We start from the raw sequence: 14,238 nt of genomic DNA, 5'->3' as shown, positions 1-14,238 counted from the left end.
AAGCAAAAGCATAGGGGAGCTATAGAAGAAAGCTGAACCAGTAAGTATTCTTTCTTATGCATAAAATCTTAGAATGTGGAAGTTAACACTGAATGCCATGTGCACAGTTACTGTACTGCTGATGCACTTGTATTTTCTTTCTTTTCTGGATGACATAGAACTATGGATGTTTTTAATTATTCAGAATTATCTTTGCCCGCCACGCAAGGCTGCGGCGCACGGTATGGGTGTGTTTGTGTGTGTTTGTGTGGGGAGGGCATTTGGAGGGAAGGTTACCGGGAGCTCCGTGGCCACTGGGGGGCAGGGGTCCCGGTGACGAAGATGGGGGTATTTTCTCTGTCTTCCACTTGGAAGCCTCAACCCCCCCTTCAGCCACTCTAGATACATCTTGGGGCCCAGTCGAGGGTCGTACCCGTCCGAAGTGTCCCCATCCTTTTTGGGGAGCAAAACCCAACCCCCCGGTCCATCCCAGAGGAACGTGAGCGGGGAATGCCCCAGCCAACCTGGCCGTCCGGATTCCGAGCCGGAGCAACCTCCGGCCTGAGTTCGGAGAGATATTTGCCTGTCGGCCTGGGCTGGGGGAAAGGCGGCCGTGGCCTGGGCCACGGGTGAGGGCGGAATAACCGGTGGGAAGGCTGCGTATTCACGAAAGACACGGGTGAAGCTGCAGAGCTGCCTTTGCTTGGCTTCTGTGTCGGAGGAGATCTTGTAACGGAGTGGTTCTTCGTCTCACACTAACAAGATGCCTGATTTCCTCAGGATCGAGGGATTGAAGACTATCCCGAGTTCCCTTGGGGAAAGTCCTCCTGCGGAACGTCATCCGGCACACAGATGCTCACAATAAGATTCAGGAGGAATCAGATATGTGGAAAATAAGAGAGCTGGAGACACAGATGGAAGATGCGTACCGGGGGACGAAAAGGAAAATGTTACCCAGCAGTTCAAGCCGGATGCGTAGTGATGGTTTTGATGAAGAAAGTCAAAGAGACTATTGGAGGTCAAAGAATGAAATTTCTGGGGCACTGGATGATGATTTTCTTAAGGCTAAATCCTGGAACAAGAAGTTACATGATTATGAAGCTAACATGCCAGACAGATGGGGTCATAGTGGATATAAAGAGTTATACCCTGAAGAATTTGAAACAGACAGTAGTGATCAGCAAGATATTACCAATGGGAAGAAAACATCTCCCCAGGTAAAATCATCTACCCATGAATCTCACAAACACAAGAAGTCAAAGAAATCCCACAAAAAAAAGCAGAAAAAAAAAGTCACACAAAAAACAGAAGAAAAGCAAAAAGGAAGTCACAGATATAACAGCAGATTCCTCAAGTGAGTTCTCAGAAGAAACTGGGGCTTCTAGTACCAGGAAAAGGAAACAACCACATAAGCGCAAGAAAAAAATCCAGGAAAAAATCTCTCAAGAAATCTGCTTTATTCTTAGAGGCAGAGTGTGACACTTCCCAGTCAGATGATTCTGCATCCAGCAGTTCTGAGGAAAGTGAGGAAAGAGACACTAAGGAAACCAAAAGGAAAAAGAGAGATAAAAAAGCCCACATCCCTGTAGTTAACAATGAAGTACAGGAGAGGACAAACAAACGCACAAATTGGAAAGTGGCTACAGATGAAAGGTCTGCCGAGAGTTCAGAGGATGACTAAATGAGAAAGAAACATGCTTCCTGCATGACTCTGGATATTTACAGCTCTTACACCTTGGGGATTTGCCAGTGACTCTATTGCTCAGCACAGGGGGCCTGAGGTCAGAGCTGTCCTGTGCCATCTATATACATTCTGACAGACTTCTTGTCTTCTATTTTGGCCTGTTAAACTTGATCCTCTTATTGTTGATAGGGAATCGGTTATTTTGTTATGAAGGTTTCTTGAAGAGATTATTTTTTGTGATTAATCACATTTAATGTAGAGTGCATATGCATCAAATTAAAGGACCCGGAAAGCTGAATCCAAAAAAAAAAAAAAAAAGAATTATCTTTAATTTGAAAATAGAAAGAGAGAAAATTATCTATGGTATCTGTGTATATTCATTGTCCATTGCTTCTATAACTAATTACCACAAACTTAGTGGCTTCAACAATACAAATATATTATCCTATACCTATGGTGATCAGAAATGTATCCCACTTGCTATAAGTCAAGATACTGGCTGGGCTGCGTTGCTTCTAGATGCTCTAGGGAGGATTCCATTCCTTGGTTTTTCTAGCTCCTAGAGATTGTCTGCATTTCTGGGCTCATGGCCCCTTCCAGAAACGGCATCACTCCGATTTCTGCTTCTGTCGTCACACCTCCTTCTTTGACTCTAACCCTCCTGCCTCTCTTTTATGAGGATTCTTGTGATTACATTGGGCCCATCTGTATTATTCAAGGTAGTCTTCCCAACTCAAGATTCACAAATTAATCACACCTGTGAAGTCTCTTTTGCCACTTAAAGTAACATATTCACAGGTTTCTGGACATCTTTGAGGGGGCATTGTCCTGTCTACCACATGGGTAAATAGATAATAAAATCTCACATTTCAAAATATAAATTCAAGGCTGGGTCTCCACTGAGTCAACTCTATGAAATATTTCATGACTTAAAAGTACATCTCTACTATATACAAAATAGATAAACAATGAGGTCCTACTGTATAGCACAGGGAACTATATTCAATACCCTGTAAAAAAAAACATAATGTAAAAGAATATGAGAAAGAATATGTATATATATATACATATATATATATATATATATATATGTATAACTGAATCACTTTGCTATACACCAGAAACTATCACATTGTAAATCAACTGTACTTCAATTTTTAAAAGTTGGTCTTCTTTTTTGACTCAGCCAGAATTTGGTATTATATCTCATTCCATGTAGTAATCAACACTATACAGCATATGAATCTGAAATGACAGGCAATTCTTTCTTTAAGTTAAAAAAATTTGTTATTATTGAATCGTAATCCTTACAAGTGGATATACTGACAAAACCCTGAATATGTTGGATAATCAGCAGGAATTTCATTATGTGAAACATTTTCTATTAATTTTTATATTTTGAGAAAATAAAGTGCAAGACTGCATAATCTAGCATAAATAAACATATATGGACTAATATCCTTGCATAATAGTTTACACAGGATAATTTCTCATTATGAATGCAACACTGCATAACATGTTTAATAATTGAATAATAAAATATTTTCAACCAGAATGATGAATGTTGTATCTGCAGTCATTAAAATTCCAACTTTTATGAATGATTCATAATTCTAAGGGTAATTACTGAATTTCACCCTTTTCCTGCCTCAGATAAAAAGAAACCTTGGCTCTTCTTCAATGACAAACTATTCTACCATATTCTTATGCATCAAATTTCTAAAAACAACTATGATTTTTAACTCTCTTCTGATCATGTGGCTAAAATTAATGATTTATGAAATATTGGTTTTTCATCTTCATTTCATTAATAATTAATAATGTGGACCGAAAAAGCAAAAAAAAAAAAAAATGTCCCTGATGTGCCAACTGTAGTGGTTTATATGATATCTGCATAACAAAAAGCCTGTTATATATGTGAAGTGTATCTACTTCTAAGGATTAGGCACTGCACACCACTGCCATTTCACTCTAGCTCTTTAACCCCTCTTCTAAAGTATTGCAATATATCTGGTTAATGAGGCTCATACTGTTAGGAGTTTCTGTTTGTGATTCTATTTGAAGTCAGAGGATTTCCCTGAGGAAACTGCGTTTTGATCCACGTGTCCAAAAAAAAGAGCATTTTGATAGTTTGATCATGTACTGAATATTTTTATTAGAATTAAAGGTAGTAACAAATTTGTTCCTATTTTAGCGTTTTGAGGCACACAGAATCAAATTCATTTACAATTTTATTTAAGATGATAGGCATTTGCGTAGGGAAGTATTAAATGTAAATAAGGAACTTAAAATGATTCACAGCATTTTGATCTAATGACAATTGAAGAAACACTCAAATTATTCCTTTTGGCCTACTGGATGATTTTTTAAAATAAAAATGATACATTTTTTTGGAGGAAGGGATGTCACCGTCTTATAATTTTGTATACTCACTACACTGGTAACTTCTGTTTCAGAGTAATGATGACATCATCCAATAAATCTAATAGAGGAGGCAAGAATTTTTCTTGTAGTCTTTCTACCAAAGACTGAAATGAACTTTCCCTCTAACAGCAGATGTTGCCTTTCCTTCATTCCCTTCCTTTCTTCCTTCCTTCCTTCGATCCTTTCTCCTTCCTTTTCTCCCCTCCTCCACCTCCTACACTTCTCCTCTTCCCCTTTGTCTTCTTTTTCTTCTTTTTTATTGAGCCTTTCCCTTTCTCCTCAGTATTACCAATATCTTTACTCCTAAAGACTTGTCTATGTATGGTTGATAGGCCTTAATTGTAAACACTGCAATTATTCTGGCGAGTCAAACATAGGTAAGAGGATGAGAAAATGTGCTGTGTGGATTATCTAAACTCCTATACAGATTTTATAGGTGATCAGATATACAATCCTATCTACCATATTTTTCAGATATACAATCAGATATACAATCAGATATACAATCCTATCTACCATATATACAGATATACAATCCTATCTACCATATCAGATATACAATCCTGATATGGATCAGATATACAATCCTATCTACCATAGGTAGATAGGATTGTGATCAGATATACAATCAGATATACAATCCTATCTACCATAGGATTATGGTAGATAATCCTATGGTTTTAGGATCAGATATACAATCCTATCTACCATATTTTTCAGACATATAGAATAAAAACTTGTTAAGAGAAAAAGGAGGAAAGGAAAAAGAATTTGCATAGTAAGCCATCCTCCTTGCCTTATGAAATAGGACGAATCATTGTTTGTATTCTTTCCACAACTTCAGTTCCTATCACTTTAACTAAAATGTAAATGACCCTCTTTCTGGAGGACAGAACACAAGGTAAATGTGATTGTTATCACTGTCATTTTGAAGACATGTTACATGGAAGTCAATCTATTCTAAAATAATTTCCTGATCTAGTTTCCAAGATGTCAGAACTCTCAGAGTGTGTTCAACAATTAAAGGTAATTTTAAAATCAGACAAAAATGTCAGTTGCATGTTATGCTTTGCTCATTTTGAGATAAAGGCCTGTACAGAATGACAACACTGTGTTGCCTTATGGTGAGGTGGGGAGGAAGCTGTGTGATAGAAAACAGGAGTACTTCAAAAAAAAATTAACCTATTATACAACAGTTACTAAGGCCTGACTGTGACATGAGTTTATATATTTATTTTTAATCTCCCTGTGAAATAGAGTGAACTAGGTATATTTCTTACATTTTTAGATTGGAAAGGTAACGGGAACACACATCTCCTTACTACTAGTCCAAAGCTATTTTTTTTTTTTTTTTTAACTTTTGGGTTTATTTACTTATTTATTTATTTATTTATGGCTGTGTTGGGTCTTTGTTTCTGTGCGAGGGCTTTCTCTAGTTGCGGCAAGTGGGGGCCACTCTTCATCGCGGTGCGCGGGCCTCTCACTATCGTGGCCTCTCTTGTTGCGGAGCACAGGCTCCAGACGCGCAGGCTCAGTAGTCGTGGCTCATGGGCCCAGCCGCTCCGCGGCATGTGGGATCTTCCCAGACCAGGGCTCGAACCCGTGTCCCCTGCATTGGCAGGCAGATTCTCCAAAGCTATTTTTGAGAAGTCTGTAGAGCATATAAACTATTCTTGGCATAAGACTTGTGTTCCATACTTCATGGTGCTGAGGACACATTTAGAGTATCAGCCACCTGGGGGATTGTTGGAAGTGGATTCCCTGCACCTACCCTGCTACACAAGTTTCCCTACGATAGTAGATCATTGAAAGAACAACTTTTTATGATTGCTTTAAAAAAAAATCACTACAAAGTTTAGGTTCCTTAAAATTCTTAAATGATCTATTAGGAGAGAATGGGTGAAAGAATGGTGAATATAGAAGACGTAACTGCTTCTCTAAGAGGCTGGTAGCCTTATTTTGAAGATAGTTACTAAAAGGAGTTTTAAGATTATTTGAGCAATAACTTTACTATTAAAGTAAATGCATAGGCTCTGAAAGTCAAAGCATAGGCTCTGAAATTGTCAAAAAACAATTTTGAGGGTTCTCTTCTGTCAATTTATAAATAGGCCACTTTCCTTTTTATTTATACTCCATATAAATAAAAGTGTTTGATAAAGCAAACACTTCTAAGCATTCTGGGAAAGTTTCCCTAATGGCACTCCTAAGAACCCAAAGGATTACTGACATCTCTGATGAAAAGTACATTGTAAGACTAGGGAACTAGGGAAAAAAAAAAAAAAAAAGTAAACATTTATTTGATTACACTGAGAATATGCAAATGAATTATCATTTTAGGGAAAGAGATTATTAGTATAAAAGCATGTGGTCAATTATATATGATAGATGAGTATAATTATACCCAAATATTGTGCATATTGTACTGCATTTGATATGTTGATCACAATTCATCATAAGCATTTTATCATATCCCTTCATTTCTGAAAGATTACATACTTTAATAATTTTGTTCTAACTCTCCAAACACTCATTTAAGCTTCAATAATATTTTCCTGAAACATAATTTCATAAAAGTCGATAGTGAATATCAAAATGACCTCTTACGAGCAAAAAGATACAGCCTGTGGCTATTGGATAAGAAGAAGAAATTTTAAGTGAAATGTTGCATAGCAAGTACATAATACTGTGAGCCATAAGAGCCATGTGGAAAGAATATTTTGCTATTCCATCATCAGAAGACCTTATCAGAGTAACTTGTTAGTGAATGAAACAGTCAATTTATGCTTACAGCTGTAAACTCTCATTTATCTACCATGTTCTGTGTTTGCTCTGTGAACATCTGGAACAAAAATGAGAAAGCATTTTCAAATAAAACAATAAACATTTGAGCAGAAATCAGAGAGCCTTTGAATAAAACAAAATATTTCCTTGGAAATGTAGTTTCAAGCAATCCTAATGTATTCAGACACTGATGTTAACATGTCTCTTTAGATTTAGATGGCATTTAACATAAATATTAATGACAATTTCATTAAAATCTGATTTCCTACACAAGTGGATTTTTTTATTCATTTCTGCAATTCAAAACTGCTGTTTCCTGTTGCACAGCATCACTCAGAATTGTAATGTGTTCCATATAGTTTATTGCATGCATGGAAAAACAAACATTTTTCAAATTATAGATATTTACAAGCAGGGAGAATAGAGCAGACCCACATTTGATATCATGAGTATCAATATGTTCAGGCAATTCTGTAAGATACTTCCCTGAGTAAAAGTGTCAGAACAGGTAGGAGGTCAGATGATTTCTCAGGTAAACATGCACAGATCACATCTTTAGGAAAATAATGCTCCTGATTTCCTGCTCCTACTAATTAACCCACACTAATATTAAATAGCCCAAAAAAATTTTCTCACCACATAAAAACTTAGTAATATAGGAGGGGATTTCCTGATTGCCTCAATTTTAGTGACTGTTCTTCAGTCAGTATAATAGTCTTACCGTAAGTGATCCCTTTGCAGAAAACATATAAATACGATAGTTCCCAGCATTATGATGTCATAGCACCTATAAATACAAGGGGAAGAGAAATACATCCTTGTAACTTGAGAGCTTATAGTTCTTTTGTGGATATCTTCCAGCTGAAGATTAATATCTATAATTCTTCTTTGACAGAATAAATTGGAAACCCATGATTCCTATCAGGTATTATAGAAAGTTCCAGATATCTTAATCCATATGATATATGTTGATGAGCCATCTGACCTAATTTTTATACCATGGGGAAACTTCCAAACTATTATTGGTAAATGTAAGTGATACTAACAAGATAATAAACCTTACCCAGTAATCAATCTCACTGGGTGGTTACTGCCAGTCAGATATATAATATTCTTATATTTACTTATCTACAGTTATAAACAGCAATTGAAATTGAAATTTGTCTTCAGGATAAAAAAAGAAAATAATGAAGTCTGAACATATGGCTACTAGTAGATTTTCTTTTCCTGTTTTAGAGGCCACATTGTTCTTTATCACACACGTCACTTGCAGCAAATTCATATGGTATATACAGCCATTTTCTCTACATTCTAATAGGCATCAACACTTTTTGAGTTACCCATCTCCCCATCTGATAATTTACTTTTTATGATAACCATTTCTGGTTTTGAAATGTCACATTAGTAATCTGATTATATCTTCAAAATGTCAAGCAGCTAAATATCATGATTTTTGCTGTACACTGCATATCACCCTTTTGCATTATGAGTGTATAGGGGTTATTGACTAACCATATTAAAGGCCATTTCCACAGTAACCTGTTCCAGTTCATGAGTGATCCATGGATGCTCTGCTATTGTAAATAGACCATTCTATCTCTCGGTTCTGTTGGCATTTGGTTATAAAACAGTTGTCTGACACATACCACTAGTTAATCTTAGGTTTCACTGAAACAACTCAGACTAATGTTAAAAATATAGGTGGAGGCTTATATTATTTACAGAAACTTGAGAATTTAGGAAGCAAGTTCTGACTTTAAGGGTTTTATTTGACAATTACAGAATAGAGGCGGACTTGAATCCAGTTCACAGGATAAAGACCGACTTAAAATTGGACGTGTGTGTGTGTGTATGTGTGTGAGACACACAGCTGCTAAATTTCTCATACATATCCATATGAGATAGCCAATGTCTCATACATATTCATTCATTTTGTTTTTAAATCATTCTTTTTCAATTATGTTTTGTTATAGAAATTTACACTTTAAAAACAAGCAAGACTATTTTACAGTCTCTTACTGCAAGGCTTTTCCCTCTGAGGGAAATTTCAGTTGCTGTTTATAATTGTGGACAAGTAAATATAAGAATATTGCATACCTGAGAGGCAGTAATCACCCAGTGAGATTACTGGGTCAGGTTTATTATCTTCTTGTATCAGTTGCATTTACTAACCTCACTAGCCTTAAACATCTTTAATAAAGGTGGTGCTAGACAGGGATTTGGTAAAAGAGGAAAAATATATTGATTTGCATTTTAGAGTTTATGACAAAATGTGCTTGTGCCTATTATGGTGATAAGACAAAATATCAATTCCTCAAAGACGGCAGAGGTTTGAGGTATTGGTATTAATTATTCCATTTGCCTTTCATATTAACCATTGATTCTAAGTCAATGCCCTTTTCATTTTTACAGTTACTTATATCACTTCCCCATCCTCTCCTCCTCCTTCTCCCTCCAGGCATTGTCAAAAGCCAAAGGATTTCCACTTTTACGGTTTGGAGAGGCAGCTTAAAATGGGTTTTAAATAAACTATAAATTGTGGGAGAGGAGTAGCACTCAGCTACTATGATGATGTTCTTCACAGCAAAGAGGCATAAAGCAACAGAGGGTTTAAAGTATTTCCATCTGATTTTCAGAATGGGGCTGATTTTCACATTGTTACTTTTTCTTAATTTCTTATTCATATATGCTCACCTTTATTTTTTTATATAATCACTATAGCTTCTAACGCTCAGTCTCATTTCCTTGACTGCAGGAGACAAATATGTAGACATACACACAAACAGGATTTTCATTCACATTTTTTAGGAAGGGAACCGACACTCTTCAAGGTCTTCTTTGCTTATAGGTGTTTTATATACCTTATTTCATTTATAGATATAAAAACTGAGACTTATTCATGTTAAGAAGTCTGCCCAATTTTACCACTTCTTAAATATTACTGTTCTTTTCCTTATACTTGACCTACTAACTTTATAACTCTTCTGGTATGCTTTTTTCTGTATTCTAGATTATTTTTTATTTGTTTATTTTAAAAAAGGAGATTTCAAACATACACCAAAGAAAGAAAAACAGTATAATCAACTTCCATCTAATTTCATCCAACCTCAACAACTATCAAATCATAACCACAGCCTCCTTTGCCACTGCTAGATTATCTTGAAGCAAACTTTAGATATATCATTTTACCCATAAATAATTCAGTATATATGTCTAAAAAACTAAATATATATTTTAAACAAAATTATAATATATTAGCAAGTTAATAATGTAACAATAATATAATAATTTCAAATATTCAGTCAGTGGATGAATTCTCAACTGTCTCATAAATGTCTACTTTTACAATTATGTTGCGTCAGAATCCAAAGACATTCCACACATTATGTTTGGATAATATTTTTTTTAACTTTCTTTTAATCCATAGGTTCATCTTCTATGTTTTCTTTTTTCCTAGAAATTAAATTGTTGAGGAAACTAGATCACTTTTTCTATAGAATTTGTTAGGATTTTGCTGATTTTTTCCTTATGTTGTAGTTTAAGTGTACTTTTTGGCTCTATTTCCTGTAAATTGGCATTATATAGAGAGGCCTGATAGATTGTGGTTTCAATTCTTTTAAGAAAGTATAGGTCATATTATGTTCTTCTACCATTAAACGCGTCTGCTTGACTCTTTTTTTTAAATTTTATTTAGTAAACTGAAATTATTTTAGTTTTTAAAAATTTTTATTGGAGTATAGTTGATTTACAATGTTGTAGTAGTTTCAGGTGTACAGAAAAGTGAATCAGTTATACATATACATATATCCACTCTTTTTTAGATTCTTTTCCCAGTATATGGCCGTTACTGAGTATTGAGTAGAGTTCCCTTTGGTATACAGTAAGTCCTTATTAGTTATCTATTTTATATATATAGTAGTGTATATATGTCAATCCCAATCTCCCAATTTATCCCTCCCTCCCCACTTTACTGCCTGGTAACCGTAAGTTTCTTTTCTACATCTGTAACTCTATTTCTGTTCTGTAGGTAAGTTCATTTGTACACTTTTTTTAGATTCCACTTGTAAGCAATACCATATGATATTTGTCTTTTTCTGTCTGACTTATGGCACTCAGTATGACAATCTTTAGGTCCATCCATGTTGCTGCAAATGGCATTATTTCATTCTTTGTTTATAGCTGAGCAATATTCCATTGTATATATGTACCACATCTTCTTTATCCATTCCTCTGTTGATGGACATTCAGGTTGCTTGCATGTCCTGGCTATTGTAAGTAGTGCTGCAATGAACATTGGAGTGCATGTATCTTTTCGAATTATGGTTTTCTCTGGATATATACCCAGGACTGGGGTTGCTGGATCATATGGTAGTGCTATTTTTAGCTTTTTAAGGAACTTCCATACTGTTCTCCATCGTGGCTGTACCAATTTACATTCCCACCAACAGTGTAGGAGGTTTCCCTTTTCTCCACACCGCCTCCAGCATTTGTTTGTAGATTTTTTGATGACAGCCATTCTGACTGGTGTGAGGTGATACCTCATTGTAGTTTTGATTTGCATTTCTCTAATAATTAGTGATGTTGAGCATCTTTTCATGTGCTTTTTAGCCATCTGTATGTCTTTGGAAAAATGTCTATTTAGATCTTCCACCCATTTTTTGATTGGGTTGCTTGTTCTTTTTTGATATTGAGCTCCATGAGCTGTTTGTATATTTTGCAGATTAATCCCGTCAGTTGCTTCATTGGCAAATGTTTTCTCCCATTCTGAGGGCTGTCTTTTCGTTTTCTTTATAGTTTCCTTTGGTGTGCAAAAGCTTTTGAGTTTAATTAGGTCCCTTTTGTTTATTCTTGTTCTTATTTTCATTACTCTAGGAGGTGGCTCAAAAAAGATTGTGCTGTGATTTATGTCAAAGGGAGTTCTGCCTATGTTTTCCTCTAAGAGTTTTATAGTATCTGGCCTTACATTTAGGTCTTTAATCCATTTTGAGTCTATTTCTGTGTATAGTGTTAGGGAGTGTTCTAATTTCATTCGTTTACATGTAGCTGTCCAGTTTTCCCAGCACCACTTATTGAAGGACTGTCTTTTCTCCATTGGATATTCTTGCCTCCTTTGTCATAGATTAGGGTACCACAGGTGTGTGGCTTTACCTCTGGGCTTTCTATCCTGTTCCATTGATCTATATTTCTGTTTTTGTGCCAGTACCATACTGTTTTGATGACTGTCATTTTGTAGTATAGTCTAAAGCCACAGATCCTGATTCCTCCAGCTCCATTTTTCTTTCTCAAGATTGCTTTGGCTATTCGGGTCTTTTGTGTTTCCATACAAATTGTAAAAATTTTTGTTCTAATTCTGTGAAAAAATGCCATTGGTAATTTGATAGGTATTGCATTGAATCTGTAGACTGTTTTGTGTAGTATAGTCATTTTCACAATATTGATTCTTCCAACCTAAGAACATGGTATATCTCTCCCTCTATTTGTGTAATATTTTATTTCTTTCATCAGTATCTTATAGTTTTCGGATACAGGTCTTTTGTCTCCTTAGGTAGGTTTATTCCTAGGTATTTTATTCTTCTTGATGCAAAGGTAAATGGGATTTTTCCTTGATTTTGTCTTCTGATTTTTTGTTGTTAGTGCATAACGATGCAAGAGATTTTTGTGTATTAACAACTTTACCAAATTCATTGATGAGCTTGCATAGTTTTCTGGTAGCATCTTTAGGATTTTCTATGTATAGTATCATGTCATTTGCAAACAGTGACAGTTTTACTTCTTCTTTTCTAACTTGGATTTCTTTTATTTCTCGTTCTTCTCTGAATGTCGTGGCTAGGTTTTCATCTTGCTCCTTTGTCTGCAACATATTTCTTTGTCATCTCATTTTGTCTAACTTACTGTGTTTGTGGTCTCCTCTCCACAGGTTGCAGGATCATGGTTCCTCTTGCTTCTGGTGTCTGCCCCCTGGTGGGTGAGGTTGGTCCAAAGGTTTGTGCCATTATCCCCTTAATAGGGGGTTTGACTGGTGTTGTGGTGATCAGACCCTGCCCTGGATATTGAGTGATTCCTCCCCCTTGCTGTGTGGCTGTCACTGCCCTATCAGGGACATGGTCTGCTCCCTAGTTGTTGGAGTAGAGGCCCCCAGATCTGTTTCTGAGCTGTGTTTCTGATTTGTGGTGCAAGGTAGGTGGGATTGGAGCACTCCCACTGGGAGAGAAGCCACTGAGCATTCCTGATCTGGAGCTGTTCACCTGTGAATGTACACTGTTTTGTCCCTTTTCACCCACTGTGCAGGCTCCCAAAGTACACTGTTGTTGGCACTGCTCTCGGTCCCACTTTAACTGTGGGTATACCAGCCATTGACCCTGGTGACTATCAGGCATTGTTTTCATCAGGCCACTGGAATAGATCCACTGAGGTCAGGTGCTGCAGTAGTTGTGCATCTGGCCCCATTTGGGAGCTATGGAGGCAGCTCAGACTGTGGCCTGGCCTAACCCCTGCATGTACATGCCCACAAATCCCACAGCTGCTAAAGCTAGACCCTTCCCAGTTGCAGGAGCACTTGTCCTTTGGGATGTTTTGCAGGCGCTGGATTTAGGAAGCCATCACTGGAGTTGTAACTCTGTGGTTCACACAGCCAGGAGGAGAGATTTCAGCTCTTCTTCCTTAGTCACACGACCCATGGGGCTCAGCTGTGATTTCAGTCCCAATTCTGTGTGTGTTCCTCCCTCTGGAGTCTGCTTTAGAGGTTGCCAGAGCCCATGAGCCCGTCAGATAGGAAGGAGCCGAGGCAGCCATCGGGGCGAGCAGGCCACCCAGGAAGGAGGGTGCTGGGGTAGCGATTGGAAATTGCGTCTATCAGGTGGAGATCTGGGCAAGCGGGTTGCCCAGGCAGGGGGAGGAAATGGAGGAGGCAAGGGCTGGGGCACCAGAGCTGGCTCCGGCAGGAGCCCTCCCTAGTGCCAGTGGAGGCAGGGGCCAGCGCATGAGGAGAGAGGCTGCAATGGTGTCCCCACCCTTTGCGGGTCACTCAACAATGGCGCTTTGCTTCTGTGGCGGTCCGGACTTCCTCCATGAGCATTGCCAGTTGTGGAGCTCCTCACTCCCATCCTTTCAGGCTGTCCCCTCACAGCCAACAGCAATCCTCTCCCTGGGTCTGCTCTTCAAACCCCACGTTCCAGCACCCAGCCCCTGCGTGCACCAGCGGACACTCATCTCAGGCTGGGCCGTGCAGGGCTGTGGCATGGACCATCTGTGTAGGTCTCACTCTGTCCTGCCTGCCACAGACCGGTTGCTGAGCTCTCCTCCAAGCCCCCGAAGCTCCCCTTCTGTCCCAGATCTCCCCGTTGGTGAGGGGGCTTCCCCAGATGCGGGAA

At 37.7% G+C, this 14,238-nt stretch overlaps 1 pseudogene; it reads left to right on the top strand.

The window, feature by feature from the left end:
• The first annotated feature begins 741 nt into the window (after window positions 1-741).
• On the top strand, window positions 742-1,677 carry LOC137765774 (uncharacterized protein NKAPD1 pseudogene; annotated as a pseudogene).
• Window positions 1,678-14,238: the final 12,561 nt, after the last annotated feature.

The sequence above is a fragment of the Eschrichtius robustus genome, chromosome 6 (genome assembly GCF_028021215.1).
Source record: "Eschrichtius robustus isolate mEscRob2 chromosome 6, mEscRob2.pri, whole genome shotgun sequence".
Lineage (NCBI taxonomy): Eukaryota > Metazoa > Chordata > Mammalia > Artiodactyla > Eschrichtiidae > Eschrichtius > Eschrichtius robustus.
Note: the sequence above shows the minus strand (reverse complement) of the source record. Positions and strands in the feature narration are given on the sequence as shown.